A 16,425-nucleotide genomic window follows, 5' to 3' on the forward strand; every position below is an offset into this window, starting at 1 on the left:
TCAGTTTCAAAAAGGGTTCATTTTTATCAAAGGCATATTTTGATCATTAATAAAATTACTTAACTATGTATGGTAAAGCAAGCACATTTAACTGTTTCACTAGTAGATGTACCACCTAGTTGTTTTTTAAATCCATGGTATGATTGTATGGAAGAACTACAAATTCTTCCACATTCTTCCTATTGAGAGATGGGAGTCAAATGTCAGTGTCTCCTTCCTAAATCTGTGAGGTTTCTCTGTGAACTGAGGCTATCCTGACTTCAGCCTTAAAATACTGGCAGCTCCACTTCTTGTCTTTTGGCATACTCCCTCTAGAATCCCTGAGCAACAATGTAAGAAGTACATGAGACTGCCATGCTGGAGAAGCCAAGTGTAGGTGATGCAGTCAACTCTTCCCTTTCAACCATCTTTGTCAAAGCACCAGGCATGTCAGTGTACCCGTTTGGGATCCTTCATCGGCCAGCTAAACACCATCAAGGTCTCTTGGTGGACCCCCTATGGAAAATAATGCTTGTAGAAAATACTTTACAGATTTGGTCTTTTGTGAATGAAAGCTATTAGTACATCAGTCATTTCAGCACATGAAACTGCCTGGCAATGCATCTGTACTCAATATGAAAATGCTCTATGCAAACCATCATGCTAGATCTCATTTTTGTTGTTATAGTTACCATGGAATGCTTGTGTCTGAATTCAAGGTCAAAGATGATCTTTTATGCTTACTGTGTTTCTATCCCATAGTATCAGAAAAAGGGAAGCTATTCTGTGGCAGATGGAAAATACAAGACACCTATGGAATTAGAGGAGTCACAAAATAACCTTAAATTAGTACCAATATGTTTGGAGATTTTCACGTTTAACAGACCAATATTTCCCATTTTGTCTTTAATTAATTTATGAAAGCCCCAATTGAATATCAGAATAATATAATTTCATTTTAGAATGTATCTTTCTATTCCTATACAAACGCTCTGGGAACAAGAGACAAGAGATCAGATTGCCATTTTTTTGAACCATCCTTCCATTTACAGTGTTGGTTCATAAATGTGGAGTTTGATAATGATGATTGACAAGTGTTATAGTTCTGGTTCCTAAGATTACAGCCTATGCCTTCCCCAATGCCACACACATATTTGCATTGATGATTCTCACAGGCAGCAGAATACTGCAAGAGCATGATGTATGCATTGCTTCCTTTGTGCAAAGTATTGAGAAGTAAACCGGCACTAGAAATGTTCTACCATGAGTTTTATGAATGGGAAAGAGAAGTAGATAAAGAAATGTGTGAAAATTGTGTTGGGGAGTCAATAAGCAAATAAACTTAAGAAGTTCATAAGTAATTTCAGGTACTTATGCATGGTATGAAGGAAATAAACAAGGCAATATGACAACATGACAGGAGCTGCTTGAGATAAGAGTGGTGGGGCAGACCCTCAGCAGATACGCAGTTGAGTAGGTAAAAGATGAACCTCAACATGTTATATAGATGCTTTTGAAATATCTGTCTTACCCTACTAAGCTGGCAACTTTTCCCCTTACTAGACACATGTATGGCCTCTAGTTTGCCAAATTCTTGACTTCCTGCATCCCATGGTTAGATTAGTGACTCACATTCCAGAAATACCATAAAGAATTGCACTGTTTGCTGACTCATTTCTTTATCATTTTTTTCCAAAAAATAATGAATTTCTAGAAGAACAAATCAGGATAATATAACAATTATTCAAATATGTAGAAAATAATGGTTAAGATTTAGCAAGCATTTACTAAATGTCTAGTATCCTTATTTTTTCTGGAGTATTTAGTTGATACTAGACATTTAAATGTCTATGTATTAGTTAATGTTTATGTATTAGTTAATGAAGTTTTTTTTAATAGTCCACAAAATTGATACTACCAATATGTTCCATTAAGGGTGAAATCAGTTAGGCCAGAGGAGAAAATAATTTGCCTCTTGTCACAGAGCAGGGTAGTATAAGAGTTGATAGACTACTTTCCATTACACTGCATACACTGTCTTCACAGAATAGATAGAATACTCATTCCATGTGTTCAATACTTTGGTGGTACAATACCAATTGAATTTTTTTTTTTTTTTAGGATGACATTTTACTTTTTTCAGAGCCAATGATAACCCTTAACTTGACCTTGGGGATTCACAGGAAAATAAAGATGTACTTTTTTTTTAATAGAAAAACTGCATTGAGAAAAATGTGTTTTATCCAAGCAATATTCTGTGTAAACAGTTAATAAATCAGAAAAAAGAAAAATGTTAACAGTAATTTAGCAGCAAATGGGGTATTTGACCTGCAGCTTCCAGATGAATTCCCAAACGACATGAATAATTTATTTTAGGAAGATGAAATGATATGGGTTATGTAATGCTTGATGAGAAATTGCAGTCATAATTGGGGAAATTGCTTCTACTTAGCAGGGTCACTAGTGGAGGAAGGAGCTGCTCCCACGATATCATTTTCCACCTTGAGAATCTTGGCTGCAGCAGTGGGTAAGTGCTTGCTGCCCAGTTGCAATCCAACTAGCATAGCAGAAGTTAGCTTGTTTTCCAAAGGCCTCCTGAGCCATTTGAATATCTAGCACCCAAACGTCCTCTGAGCTATTTTCTTAGAGGTTGTGCTCCATTCATATCTCCACATCTTAGAGTTGCTCTTACCACTTAAGTTTTCCTAGATTTACACAGATGTAAGGCACTCCCAGAACTAGGATAAGCTGTCAAATTGTAGGGCAGCTCAGTTGCTCCTTGGAATTTATGCCCTGAGGGACAAGCACTCTATAGAGCATTTTGAAAGCTGACAGCTTAGGGTTGGCAGCTGAATTTTGACATTCATGCTATTATCAAAACTCTCTCAAACAGCTGAAACTGTAGGTATGTGACAGCTAAGCCTTCTGTGAAGTGTGTTTATCTGGCAGGAAAAATGCAATCAATTCCCTTATTATTCCATTATCCTGTACATTGCAGTTGCTTTCTTGTTAATCAACTAAAACTAACATTTTTGAGATATCTAAAATGACAAGGCAACTGAAGAGCCACTGTTAGAATTTTAGTTTCAACGCCATGTTCAATTTAAAGGTATTGCTTTGCTTCAAAATGTTTAGTTGGATAATTAATCACAGAATTTTAGAGAAATTTAAGAAGCATCACAAGATCTCACAGGTTTGTGTCTCTATAAATGTCACACTGAGTCCTTCCCCAATGGACTTACAAGAAGGTAATGAAGACCAAATTTCTACACAGGTTACAGCTGACATAATCAGAAATATTAGTGCTGAAAAAAAATATTTTATCAAAATAAAGAGCTGAAAGTTGAGATTTAAAAGAAAATACAATGTGAGCCTTAATTTCCATTCCATTAAGTGTTGAAAAACAAACGAATATTTGACAAGTAAATAAGAATAGAGAAACATTTTGAGGAGGTTGTGTCAGAAAGAGAACATTCTTTTTTTTTTTTTTTTTTAAGCCAAGGAAAAATAATAGCTCCTGGAGCTATTTTTACTTCCTATAATTTTTTTTTTTGGTTAGTGAAAAACAATAGAATTACATTACAACTTATAAAATAATGTGGCTCCTTGGTTTTTAGTAACCAAACCAATTGATTCTAATGACACAATTCTCTCCTTTGGATGACCCCCTAACCTGACAAAAGGAAAAATGACAACAATAAATAAAACACATCTCACTCCCTCAGACTAACTACCAAGTCCACTCAGAGACATGAAAATTTGGCCTCACCAAAGACTGGGCAAAAAATCTTTTCTTTTACCTTATGTACTAGATACACACAAATTTAAATGCATCATTAATATAATTAACCCAACCACTTCCCCCTGATTGCCATAACTGTGTAAGAACTCTTAGAACTCTCTGATGTTCTTTGATTCAGGACTGGGAACTAAATTTGATAAAACAAGGGGAGATGATTCGTGGTTATATTTCCCATGTGTGTGCTCAACACCAAACAGGTAGTCTATTCAATAAGTTAAAACAATGAAAACAGTCCTCAGCAGAAAAAAAATGAGATATAGTTAGTTGGACTTTTCTCATGATTTTCCTATACAGAGACAGAGATTTTGAATTTATCAATATTCTAGTCTGGTCTGCAGGCTAAGTTATATGGTGATTTTAAAATGACATTAAATTGTAGAAACAACACTTAAAGAATGTATATGATGCATTTGACATAATTCTAAATCATTCTTATACACAGGCATAAAACATACATATACATTGCATATTCATATGTATACATGTACACACATATATGTATAATCTTTCAACCTCATAACATTCTTGATGTTGGTAAATGCTATCTCTATCCCCATTCTGTAGAGAAGGAAATAGAGGCTCAAAGAGATTAAATAGCTTGCCCAAGGTCACAAAATAATGAGAGTGGTATTTAAGTCTGGGCTATCTGCCCATAAAGCCTGTGCCATTTATTTATCATTATATTATATTGCCCCTGGGTTGAGTCACCAGAACATTTACATTCATTCAAAGTTAATTTACAGTGCAAGAATTTTAAAATTCTATATGAGTTCCTTCAAAAATGTGGTTGATACAGTAAAGAGGAAACCACAATGGAAGGGTATTTTCACTGCTTCCATACAAAAATATCTGGAGGCAGACTCAATAATGCAAAAATATTGATTTTGAGTTTAAAAGGTGATGAACTTCAGGACTGATAACAGCCAAATTTATATCCCTAAAGTTTCCCTCTCATATTTCCTAATCCCCCTTTCCACATTTAAAAAGCAGGTTTTTAGAAGTGATGACAGAAGTATCACAGAGTCAGCCCTAATAACAGCTGTCAGCTCAGATTAGTGCAAGTAAAAATTTCTTTCAGTTTCTGCCACACATCTGTTGTAGCTTATTTTTTTTTTAAATCTGTGGCTAGTGAGCTGTAGCATGGTATACAGAATTTTTTCCTATATTTAAAGTACTTTTCTGTTTTCTTTTTTATTGCATTGCCTCATTTCCTGGAAGTTTTTCTATTAATGCATTCTAACTGCTTAGCTTCAAGCAGGCATCAAGAAATAAATAAAAAAGTGAATGCTTGCCTCAAGTAAAATAAAGATTTATTTGTACTTTAAAATATCTTGGATTGATTTTATATATATGTAAAATAATTTCTACATATGCATTTTCTATATTATGTATCTCTAAGTTTTTGGAACTCTTTATTATACCTGTGAGTTGCAATATTAAGACGAAGTAGCTTTGAGACAAAAGTTCTCTTTCTCTTTTCACTAAGACTTCTGTGTTTTTAATCAAAATATTACCATACTGTCTCATTTGTTTTATTAGTAATGTAAAAATGAACAAAAAATAACAATGAGAGAATTTACCAGGTTATAAATTGTAAAACTTTTTAGGTTGATTAATTTTATCTTGGACCAAGGGTTTTTTTTTTTTTAATTTTTTTAAAATATTTATTTATTTATTTATTTTTAGAATTTACAGGGAAATGGATGGCATTAGAGCAGATTATGCTAAGTGAAGCTAGCCAATCCCTAAAAAACAAGTGCCAAATGTCTTCTTTGATATAAGGAGAGTAACTAAGAACAGAGTAGGGTCGAAGAGCATGAGAAGAAGATTAACATTAAACAGAGATGAGAGGTGGGAGGGAAAGGGAGAGAGAAGGGAAATTGCATGGAAATGGAAGGAGACCCTCAGAGTTATACAAAAGTACATACAAGAGGAAGTGAGGGGAAAGGGAAAAACAATACAAGGGGGACAAATGAATGTCAGTAGAGGGGGCAGAGAGAGAAGAGGGGAGGGGAGGGGGGATAGTAGAGGATAGGAAAGGCAGCAGAACACAACAGACACTAGTATGGCAATATGTAAATCAATGGATGTGTAACTGATGTGATTCTGCAATCTGTATATGGGGTAAAAATGGGAGCTCATAACCCACTTGAATCAAAGTGTGAAATATGATATATCAAGAACTATGTAATGTTTTGAACAGCCAACAATAAAAAATTAAAAAAAAAAATTTTAAATATTTATTTATTTATTTATTTTTAGTTTTCGGCTGACACAACATCTTTGTTTGTATGTGGTGCTGAGGATCGAACCCGGGCCACACACATGCCAGGCGAGCGCGCTACCGCTTGAGCCACATCCCCAGCCCCGGACCAAGGGTTTTTAATAAAAGTTTTTAAGGACATTTATATTTAGGGTCTTATTTGTATTTCTTACTATTGAGATGGAATGGAGCTTTATGTGGAATTTCTGCCGAGCAAGGTATCTGCCGCAGTCTGTCTGGGCACAAAATAACCGAGCCACCACAAAAACTGGTAGATTCCAACAGCAACTCTTTATTCCCGAACTCTCCCCGGCACTCTACATGCACGTTCTGGGAAAATACACCCTCCACCGGGCTCTGCGTACCAAATACTCTCAGAACCCCGCGAGAACTCTACGGGAACTCCAGGAGCGGGAGCCTGAGGCAGCAGGATACGCCCTATTCCCAGCAGGATCCACCCTACACCGGATCCACCCTAAACCCAGTTCCACCCTAAACCCGGATCCACCCTAATCCCTGAGCAGGGTCACCTTTCAACCAAAACTCTCAAACATTCATGCAATGTCACTGCAAATGACCTGGGTCCAAGGCAAGCCCATTTCCACAAAGGAGTGTCCTCCCTCTAAGCAACATTGGGTAGGCTGACAAGGAAATTGCCATGCGTCATTCCTACTTGGCTATGGCTCTCAGCAGGTATTGAATATTTTCAGCATCAGTATCATCTTAGTCTCTGACCTGGACGGTTTTCTGGGGACAGCTGCAACTGTCATTCTACCTTGCTCTTATTATCTGGGGTCATATATAGGCAGTATAGAGAATAGGAATAACTACAACAGTGGTGATATGTTCAATGTTTCAGATACAAGAATGTCTGGAGGCAGAACTGATAATGAAAAATATACTTATTTGTTCAACTGAAACTCATCAAGACTGATAACAACCACCTTTACACCTCAAGAGCTTCCACAAAGTCTGGCTTCTGGCCAATTCTGGCTCTGTCTACAAGGCAATCCTGAGAAATGAAAAATATATAGATTTATACTCAGACTTAAAGGTTTTCAAATTCTATTCCAGGTGAGACCAGAGATTTGAAATTTGTTTCTACAACTTCTCATCTTCAGTTTCCTTATCATTACATTTCAGAATATTTTTATTTTTATTTTGTATATTTTTATTTTTTCCAAAGATGAAAATGAGATGAAAGTCTGTGAAATTTTTGGAGTCTCTTAATAAATGTTTTTGTCTCTCTCAATAATGTTTCTTTCCAGTTTGTTAGTAGTTTGACAAAAAATTTAATTTTTGGAATGATGATTAAAATAGAAGAAGAGTAGCTATTGATCAAGATGTATTTTTGTTGAGTCAAGAAATATTTATATTTGTGAAGACCTTTCCTTCTGGAATTTATAATGTTTTGCAACAACATTTTTCAAAGTGCAATCTATGGCTAATCTGCATCAAAATCACTTGGGTTGCCTGGACTTACTGAATCAAGATCTCTGTGAAAGTCATCTGAGTAAATATACATATGCAACTACATCCCCATGAGAACTTTTTTTTCCTACACTAAAATTTGAGAAGTAGACAGATGGTATAGCTCAGTGGTAAAATACTTATTGAGCTCAGGTTTGATCCTCCTCATTCCCTCTCTCCCCATTAAAACAAAGTTTGAGAAGCATTGTCTTGTCTTATATCCAGTCCTTTATAATTTATAAATCATAAATCATATTTATGCTTCTTATATCATCTGGTTCTCCATCCTTGTCTTTTTATGGGTTGGGAAACTGAGCTCTAGAGAAGTTTCTAACCCTAGATTACAAGGTCAAGAAAAAGTAGGTTTAGGCCTGTGTTATGGGCTTCTACTTCAGCTCTCTTTACACTACATTTCACCATTCTCTTTCTACATGAGAGGAGGCTAGCTGCAGACAGCTGGCGCACATGCATGTGAGTCTACACAGTATTCTACTCTAAAGGCTATGGGAGATATAATAAAGATTTTTAAATATTAGAAAGATTTCATCAGATATGTATTCTAGTAGGCAGCCTGGAAAATGGTTGGAGAGAGTAGAAACTGAAGCCAGGGAGTGAGTAGGGAAAATCAACATATCTTCTATCACATTGGTAATGTAGATGAGGTTACTCATGCCAAGAGTTTTCAAATTGCATTCCAGAAGGCATTGGAAATAAAATACTTGTCAGAACAAGATATAGCTGTAAACCTCAGAAAATGGTACTTTATGGTACTTATTAAATTTTAACATTAATCACATTAATATGGCAAGCTTCTATAATAGGACTTGTTTTGTGAACTCTGTGAAAATAGAACCATGTATCCCCAGAATCTAATTGAGTATTGGCTGTATAGTTTTATTAGAAATGTTCATTGTTAATTTAATTAACTTGAGTGAATGATGTTGATAATACTTATTTTAACAATGAGGGTCTCCTTCCATTTCCATGCAATTTCCCTTCTCTCTCCCTTTCCCTCCCACCTCTCGTCCCTGTTTAATATTAATCTTCTTCTCATGCTCTTCCTCCCTGCTCTGTTCTTAGTTGCTCTCCTTATATCAAAGAAGACATTTGGCATTTGTTTTTTAGGGATTGGCTAGCTTCACTTAGCATAATCTGCTCTAATGCCATCCATTTCCCTGCAAATGCCATGATTTTTTCATTTTTTACATTGTTATACAAAATTACATATAAGAGGAAGTGAGGGGAAAGGAAAAAAAAACAAGGGAGAGAAATGAATTACAGTAGATGGGGTAGAGAGAGAAGATGGGAGGGGAGTAGAGGGGAGGGGGGATAGTAGAGGATAGGAAAGGCAACAGAATACAACAGACACTAGTATGGCAGTATGTAAAAATGTGGATGTGTAACCAATGTGATTTTGCAATCTGTATACGGGATAAAAATGGGAGTTCATAACCCACTTGAATCAAATGTATGAAATATCATATGTCAAGAGCTATGTAATGTTTTGAACAACTAATAATAAAAAAATAACAAAATAAAAAAAATACTTATTTTACACTGTTAAAAGTAAATTATTTTTATATTCATAGTTTATGCATAAATATATACCAACATTTAGCTTTAGGTATGTTTACTCATTTGATCATCACAACCCCTCATCCTATTACTAGGATTTACTAGTAGTACCTAGTTTATATACGAGAAGAACAAAGTAGTTAAGGAACTCATCCAATGTCAACTGCTTGTCCAACCTCTAATCCTAGAAGAATTGGGACCTGAATTGGGTAGCCTGGTTCTGAGGCCTTACTATGCTACATTACTTATGTAAATTGCTTATAACACAATGTTATTTCATATTGATACAATTTGGAGTTCAGGGTAGAAAAAGGAAAGACAGTGGAATGAATCTGACATAATTTTCTTACATACACACATGAATACACCACAGTGAATCTCACCATAGTGTATATCCACAAGAACGAGGTCCCAATTAGAATATCCATGCTTGTGTAATTATAAAAAAAAAATGAAATACTTCAGCACATTAAAAAATTGGAGCTTAATAGTTACACCATATGCTATAGCAACGAACAACCATAAAATATCAGTGGCTTGGGCCAATAAAAGTTTATTTCATACTTATACTTTCAGGTAGTATAGATGACTTTGCTGTGTGGCTTTCATCCAAAAGATGACTCAGCAATCTGGGCTCTTTCATCTTGTAACTATGCCAGCAGGAATAGTTGTCCCCTAGGAGGAGAAATGAAGTAGGCACACTAGCTCTTAATTATCTTGGTCCATAAGGTCACGTCACATCCACTCATATTTCATTGGGTAGCACTATTCACATGGCTCAACTTAATAGCAAGGAAGATGGGGAAATTTCCATAGACAAGCATATGGATCTTTGGTGAATCGTGATTGAAAAACAGCATAATTCTAAATACATAAAAACAAAACATTGGGAGCAATGCATTTGTTTTCAGGCGCTGGTTTTATCATTCATTAGTTCAGTTACCCTGATAATTTAATTTATTCGCTTTGAATCAGTTTCATCATGCATAAAATGGGCAAACTGAGTGATTACAACTCATACGTTATTATATTACCACATCAGAAATGATAAAAGTAATGATCACAGCTCAGTTGTGGGCACACTGCAAGTGCTCAATATAGTGCAGCCATTGTATCACTCAGAATCGTCCACAGAAATAGAATTCATAGGAAATGTTGGTATATTTATAATATGGAATATTATATTTTCTTAGTATAAAGAAATCAGCTTACATGATTATGAAGGCTGGAAAACCCTAAATCTGCATTTTGAATCTGAAGGCTGGAGGCTTCAGAAAAACAGATATTCCAATTCAAAGGTAATCAGGTAGGAGAATTCTCTTTTACTTGGAGGAAGGTCAGCCTCCAACTGATTGGATGAGGCCCACACAAATTATGAAGGGAAATCTGCTTCATATAGATTATTTATTTAAATGTCAATCTTATCTAAAAACACCCTTTCAGAAACACCCAGAACAATGTTTGACTAAATATCTGGTCACATGATGGCTGAGCCAAGTAGACACTCAAAATTAATCATCACAAAATGGAGCAAATATGTTATTTTAATATATGAGCATGTTATAATGAACCCCACTCTTATGTGTGATTATAATATAGTAATAAAAACATTAAAAATGAATCATCACAGCTACTATTATTGTTGTTATTATCAGATACAGTCTATAGTAAGGATTTTAATGAATAATTTGCTTTCCTTCCTAAAGACCCATGTTAAAAATCCCTTCCGTATTAGCAGCAATAGTGACCTGTGGGCTGAGGATGTGGCTCAAGCGGTAGCGCGCTCGCCTGGCATGCGTGCGGCCCAGGTTCAATCCTCAGCACCACATAAAAACAAAGATGTTGTGTCTGCCGAAAAACTAAAAATTAAAATTCTCTCTCTCTCTCTGTCTCTTTAAAAAAAAAAAATAGTGACCTGTACCAGATGGATGTCTATGAGTGCAGAGAAGATTTTGGTGCCTAGAATGAGCAGATAAAATTGGTAGCCCTCTTACTAGATTACCATCTTGATGGTCACACAGCCACCATGGAAAGTACACACAGGTCCTTAAATAAAATCTTCTATGGAAAACTAAAGGTAAAATTGTCTCATCTACTTTCCTGCATTTCTCCTCTTTGTTACAATGTCTATAATAATCATTCTGATGTATTTTTTATTATTTATAGTGTTTAGTTCAATTTTAGCTAGACTTTCACAATCATATTAAGGCTAATTACTTGTATAATTCTCAGTCTAACACTTAGTGAAATCTTTATTGACACAGTCTCCAAACAGCCAGTCAAGGCAAGAAGGAAGAAAGTCTGCACAAGCTGTTTGGGTGTTTAAATAAAACAATCAGCTGATTGACTTAATTTCTCACTTTCAGCTGGTTGTCATCATGGAGACACAGATGAAGAGAGATTCCAGAGCCAATTTCATCCAGAAAACACTGGGCAGATTATGTTGTGTATTTAAAAAAATAAAATTAAAAAAAAAGCCTGGAAAGATGCTATACTCTTGGTGCCCAGAAGCCTGGCATACAGGTTTTATCAAAATGGTGGAGAAACATAAGCTCCTGACACACAAGGCTTTCCAGGAAAATGCTTCATTTTTGGAAAATCCAATCAGATAAATCAAATTCATCACATAGAAAATGGGCATAATAAGTGTGTACAACTCATAAGGGTATGTTGTATTGTTAATTCAGAAATGATAGAAAAAATGACCATAGCACGGTCTTGGGCACATAGTCAGTGTTCAATATAATACATCCATTGTATTGCTCAGAGTTGTCCAGAGATAGAGAATTAATAAGAGGTAAGAGAATTCATGGGTCCAGTTGTACCCACTCAACCCAGTCAACCTGCTGGATTAACCTGCCCAATCAATTGGTAATTATTACTAATCAGTTGTTTGAACTGACAACACGTGTGACCAGTGTGCCATTGAAGTCAGATAAGCACTAAGGAAGGCAATAAGGCAATAAGGAAGGATTTATCCTGCAAAGTCTTATTTCTTAAATGTATCTCAAAGTATGTAGAATAACTATGTCTTTAAATTGCTTTTCTGGTGTAGTTTTATTAGTGAAAGGACCTTGAAGTGCACATCTAGAACGTTAATAAGAAGCATCTACAATAAACTAGGCCAGATCGATCTTAATTTTATTTAAAAATATTAGAAGACAAAGTTAAAATGTTTTGCATTATTTTATTCTAAAATGAATTAAATTATAGCAAATGCTTTCCTTATCATACAAAATAAAATATCTGTGACATAATAGTTATACAAATTGAAATTTGATGACATATTTTATGAGTTTTTAAGAAAAACAAATTTTTGAAGTCCTATCAAATTTCCATTGCCAGGTCCTTTTGCTTTTAATTGTCAGCATGTTCTATTTTATTTTGTGTTTTATAATAATAATAAATGTCATTGCAGAGATATAAAAGAGGGCTAGAGAGTCTCTAGAATCCACTTCTTGATTTATACATTGACCTGCACTGTGTTTGTTCTAGCTCTGTGTGAGGTAGCACTCACCTCAATTTCAGGAATGTAAAAATGATAGTTGTAAGAAAAGAATATACTATCTGCTGATTTTATAGTTGCCAGGGTTTTTCACAGAAAAGAATCTCTACAAACCTAGATGGAAAGTGTTATTAATGTATATGAGGTAATTAATATATCAGTTAAGCTATAGTCATATTCATCAGGGGAGAAAATATTCCACTCCAAACTATTCAGTCTTTGCTGATAATCCTTCATAAAACATATTATATAAAGTTCTCTGTGAACTCAAGCATTATAAAATATATCACATAGAAATTTTGTGTCAAGCCACATTATAAAGTGACTCAATTTATATGGTATGATATAGATGAGGAAAGAGGGCTGGGGCAGTAGTGTCAAGAAATATTCAAACACATGTTCATTGAAAGAAAATGCATGAAAATTTTTTTTGTGTTTATATATACATAAATATGATTATTATCAACTTCAACAGATACAAAGGATTTTAGCACACTGTAAGTAATATACAATACTTTTTATTATAAATTCCACATATTTAGAATTTTTTCATTGATTTTTCTCAAATATTTATATTTTTAGTTAAACTATGCTTGCAATTGATGGACAGTTGTGGTTATGACATGAATATTTGTTGATAATTTCATTCAGCAAAACAACAAAGATATATTTTGGAATGTCACTATTTAATGATATGGCTCTCATTATTAAAAACAAAATTAAACTTACGTAAGTTATATTTAATACACAGGTGATAAAACATAAATTTATCCCTTCCTTAAGTTTATATTACACTTTACTACTATTTTTGCTCTTGAGGTTATTTATGTCTCTTATTATGGTGGGAATACTATATAATGGTGAACTGACAATCTGTTTTCTGTTCCATGTTTAGTGACTTCAGATTGGAGGCCAGAAATCTGCCATGATGGAACAATTTACACAATAGAAACCAGCAAATGCTATAAAGTCAGGGTTTGGTATTTTATTTTATGATGTTGAGATTTAAGAAAAAGATGGAGGAAATGTTAAGAATGTCAACTAAAATTTTGTCATATCTCTGGACATTACAATTTTGAAAATCCAAAATATTCTCTCAGTATTTCAAGATTTGTATTTCCGTCAGAAGTCATATTTGACATTGTAAATGAGATCATAAATTTCACCAGTCAGCATCTACATTATTCTAATATTGTTGTAGCTCCAACAGTTCCTATGCAATACTCTCATAAACATAGATGCTAGACACTTAGCAAATCCTTACTGAATACAGATAAAAATGCAGAGATATCTAAAATGAGTTACTCCTTAAACCTATTAATCATTGACTTTATTATCAGGGGTTCAAAGTCCTTAAGGTGAAAGCAATGCCCTCTGAAGCATATGGATTAAATGTGAGGGAGCAAGGTGTTTCCCAGAAGTTAAGTGGGGTATGGTTACCAGAAGGAGGGTGAATAAATTTAGGAAGCAAAATAACTAGGTGTTCTCTGCACCTGCTGCTTAGTCTTGGCGCATGCTCGCTGGATCCATTCATCTAGAAATAGAGTCTTTTTTTTTTTAATTTATTTTTGGCTATGACCTAGATTCTCCACTGGCTTTAATTTTATTTATCCACTGTGGTATTCACATATTAGTGCAGTCAGTGGCTCACAAATTATAGTAGCTGGACTAGAACCATCAATATTAGAGATTCAAACTTATTAGACATGCCAATTCTTAGGCCTCACTCCAGGTGTACTGAATAAGAAATTCTAGAGGTACCACTAAAAAGGTGCATTTAAACAAGCCCTCCAGGTGATCCTGATACATGCGGAAGTCTGAGAGCTTCAGCTGGAACTGTCTCAGGTTCTTCTTTGTCATATTCTATTTAAGCACTTTCCGGAAAAATGACAAAGCTAAGTCTTGTCCGCCATTCCATTCATCCTGTATGCTACCAAGTATGTGCACACATATCCTGTCTTCTTCCTTCCTACTCCATATTGTCCCCAGGTCTGAATTTCTCTTTTTCCAAGGCCACTGCATTAATTCTACTTTCGACTACCTTTCGCCATAGCTTCCACTGTTTTGAGAGCCCTTAGGCTTAAACTTCTCCATGGTTAATTGCAAATTAAGTCAATTGGGAAGAGATTAGGAGTAATCTTAAATCTGTTTCTCCCTTAGGGAAAATCTCTGATCTCTGATCAAGGGCTATAGAACTGGTGGGGACAACCATCTGAGGACCTCTTTTTACCTCTTCAGGTATGGAGGCACCACCTCATTATCCAGGGGAGGGCAGTTAGGGCCTCAGTATTCTTAGCCTATTGTACTCATTACAAATGGGGGCTCCACAGAAGAAGGAAGGACCCATCTCTCAATTATTCTCACCTGGGGCATAGCTTCAACAACAGGTAGGATGAGAAATGTCAAATTCCTGCTCATCCTGGGAAGAAAAATCATTCGACTGGGAACTGGGAGAACAGAAACTCTGTGTTTGAGGCTGCAGCAATCTGGAGTGGAGCCTCAACCTTGCTGAGCTGGAAGTAAGCAGGGAGGGATGTTCATGTTACACAGCCTCTTATGCTCTCATCTTTCTTACTGAATTTTCACAGATTTTTGGAACACATGTTTCCTTGTTTGCTCTTTGCTCCTGGAACCATTTCCAGAGACTAAATGTTTGCTTTTTCTTTTCTTCTCTCTCTCTCTCTCTCTCTCTCTCTCTCTCTCTCTCTCTCTCTCTCTCAGGATTGAGCCCAGGGGCAGGTACTTTTGCTCCTACACTATATCCCCAGCCCAAAAGGTTATAAAAATATTTGCTATTTTGAAACAGGGTCTCCTTAAGTTACTGAGGCTATCCTCAAAACTACAGTCCTCCAACCTCAGCCACATGAGTAACTGGGATTACAGGTATGTACTACTGTACCTGGCTAAATGGTTCCTTTTTGTGAAATAATTTTCTATAGTTTCACTAGGTAGCAGGTCAGTCATGCCTGAAGTTGATTGTCCTCATACTGGATGTGAATTGAAGCCGATTGCTATCTAATTCATGCCTAAAGTTAACTGTGTACTTTGGATCCCATGAGGTCTGACTGTCCACAACTGATAGTCCTTCTAGTCCCATCCCATATTCTCATCGTCAAGCCAGGCCTGATAATTCTGACTTCCCAAGTAGATCCATATTGCTATGAATGTTTTCCAATGACTTAAGCACATTGGCAGAAATTGTGATGGGAGGTGATGTCAGTAGAGGTAAGAAAGTAAACTGTCCAGCATCAGCCCTTGTCATGTGGAATCACACCTTTCAAGGGTGAATTGACTTCATGTTACAGGGTGCACACATTTCCTTGAGCTCACTTTTAAGGAACTGTACAGAATTTTCCATTCTTTGGATTCAATTTGGTTGTGCTAAATACCCCTTGTTTGGGGACAGTTGCTCAAGATTGAAATTCTCCTAGAAAGGAAAACATTGCCTTAAAACCTTTGTGTTTCAGGTATGTTTTTGGTGCAGCCTGTAGGTCATGGGTATTCACATCCCTTCAAGAAGTTCAAAGTCTAGTAGGGGAAGCAGAAAAGTAATCAGCAGTTATAATGTCATGAGACAGTATGGCAGCAGTGAGAAATCACAGGCTGCCTGTTTCAGCCACCACCCCCTCATGCTGGTATCCAGAAAGCAGTGCTGAGATTCCACCGCATGGGATGGGAAGGTGGCAGTGTGAGATCCCTGAATTCTTGGTTCTCTTCAAAGCTGAGAAGTGAGAAGCAAATTGACAGTGTAAAGGAATGTGCCAGGCAACTTTTTTCTTTCTCTGCTTTTCTAATTACCGTAGGAAAAAACAGAGGTTTCTATCATCATAG

General features: G+C 35.7%; 1 long non-coding RNA gene across 2 annotated transcripts in view; it reads left to right on the forward strand.

Annotated features, from left to right (window-relative positions):
• Window positions 1–16,425, forward strand: part of LOC125619077 — a 72,550-nt gene that overhangs the window by 24,932 nt on the left and 31,193 nt on the right. The window contains exons 3-7 of one of the 2 annotated variants that reach the window (XR_007350566.1): window positions 2,432–2,506; window positions 6,904–7,118; window positions 10,283–10,395; window positions 11,001–11,166; window positions 13,490–14,832. This is a non-coding gene — a long non-coding RNA (uncharacterized LOC125619077). Of the gene's footprint in view, window positions 1–2,431; window positions 2,507–6,903; window positions 7,119–10,282; window positions 10,396–11,000; window positions 11,167–11,455; window positions 13,007–13,489; window positions 14,833–16,425 lie in introns of those variants that run through there. The other variant, XR_007350567.1, reaches the window with a different exon arrangement.

The sequence above is a fragment of the Marmota marmota genome, unplaced genomic scaffold, assembly GCF_001458135.2.
Source record: "Marmota marmota marmota unplaced genomic scaffold, marMar, whole genome shotgun sequence".
Classification (NCBI taxonomy): Eukaryota; Metazoa; Chordata; class Mammalia; order Rodentia; family Sciuridae; genus Marmota; species Marmota marmota.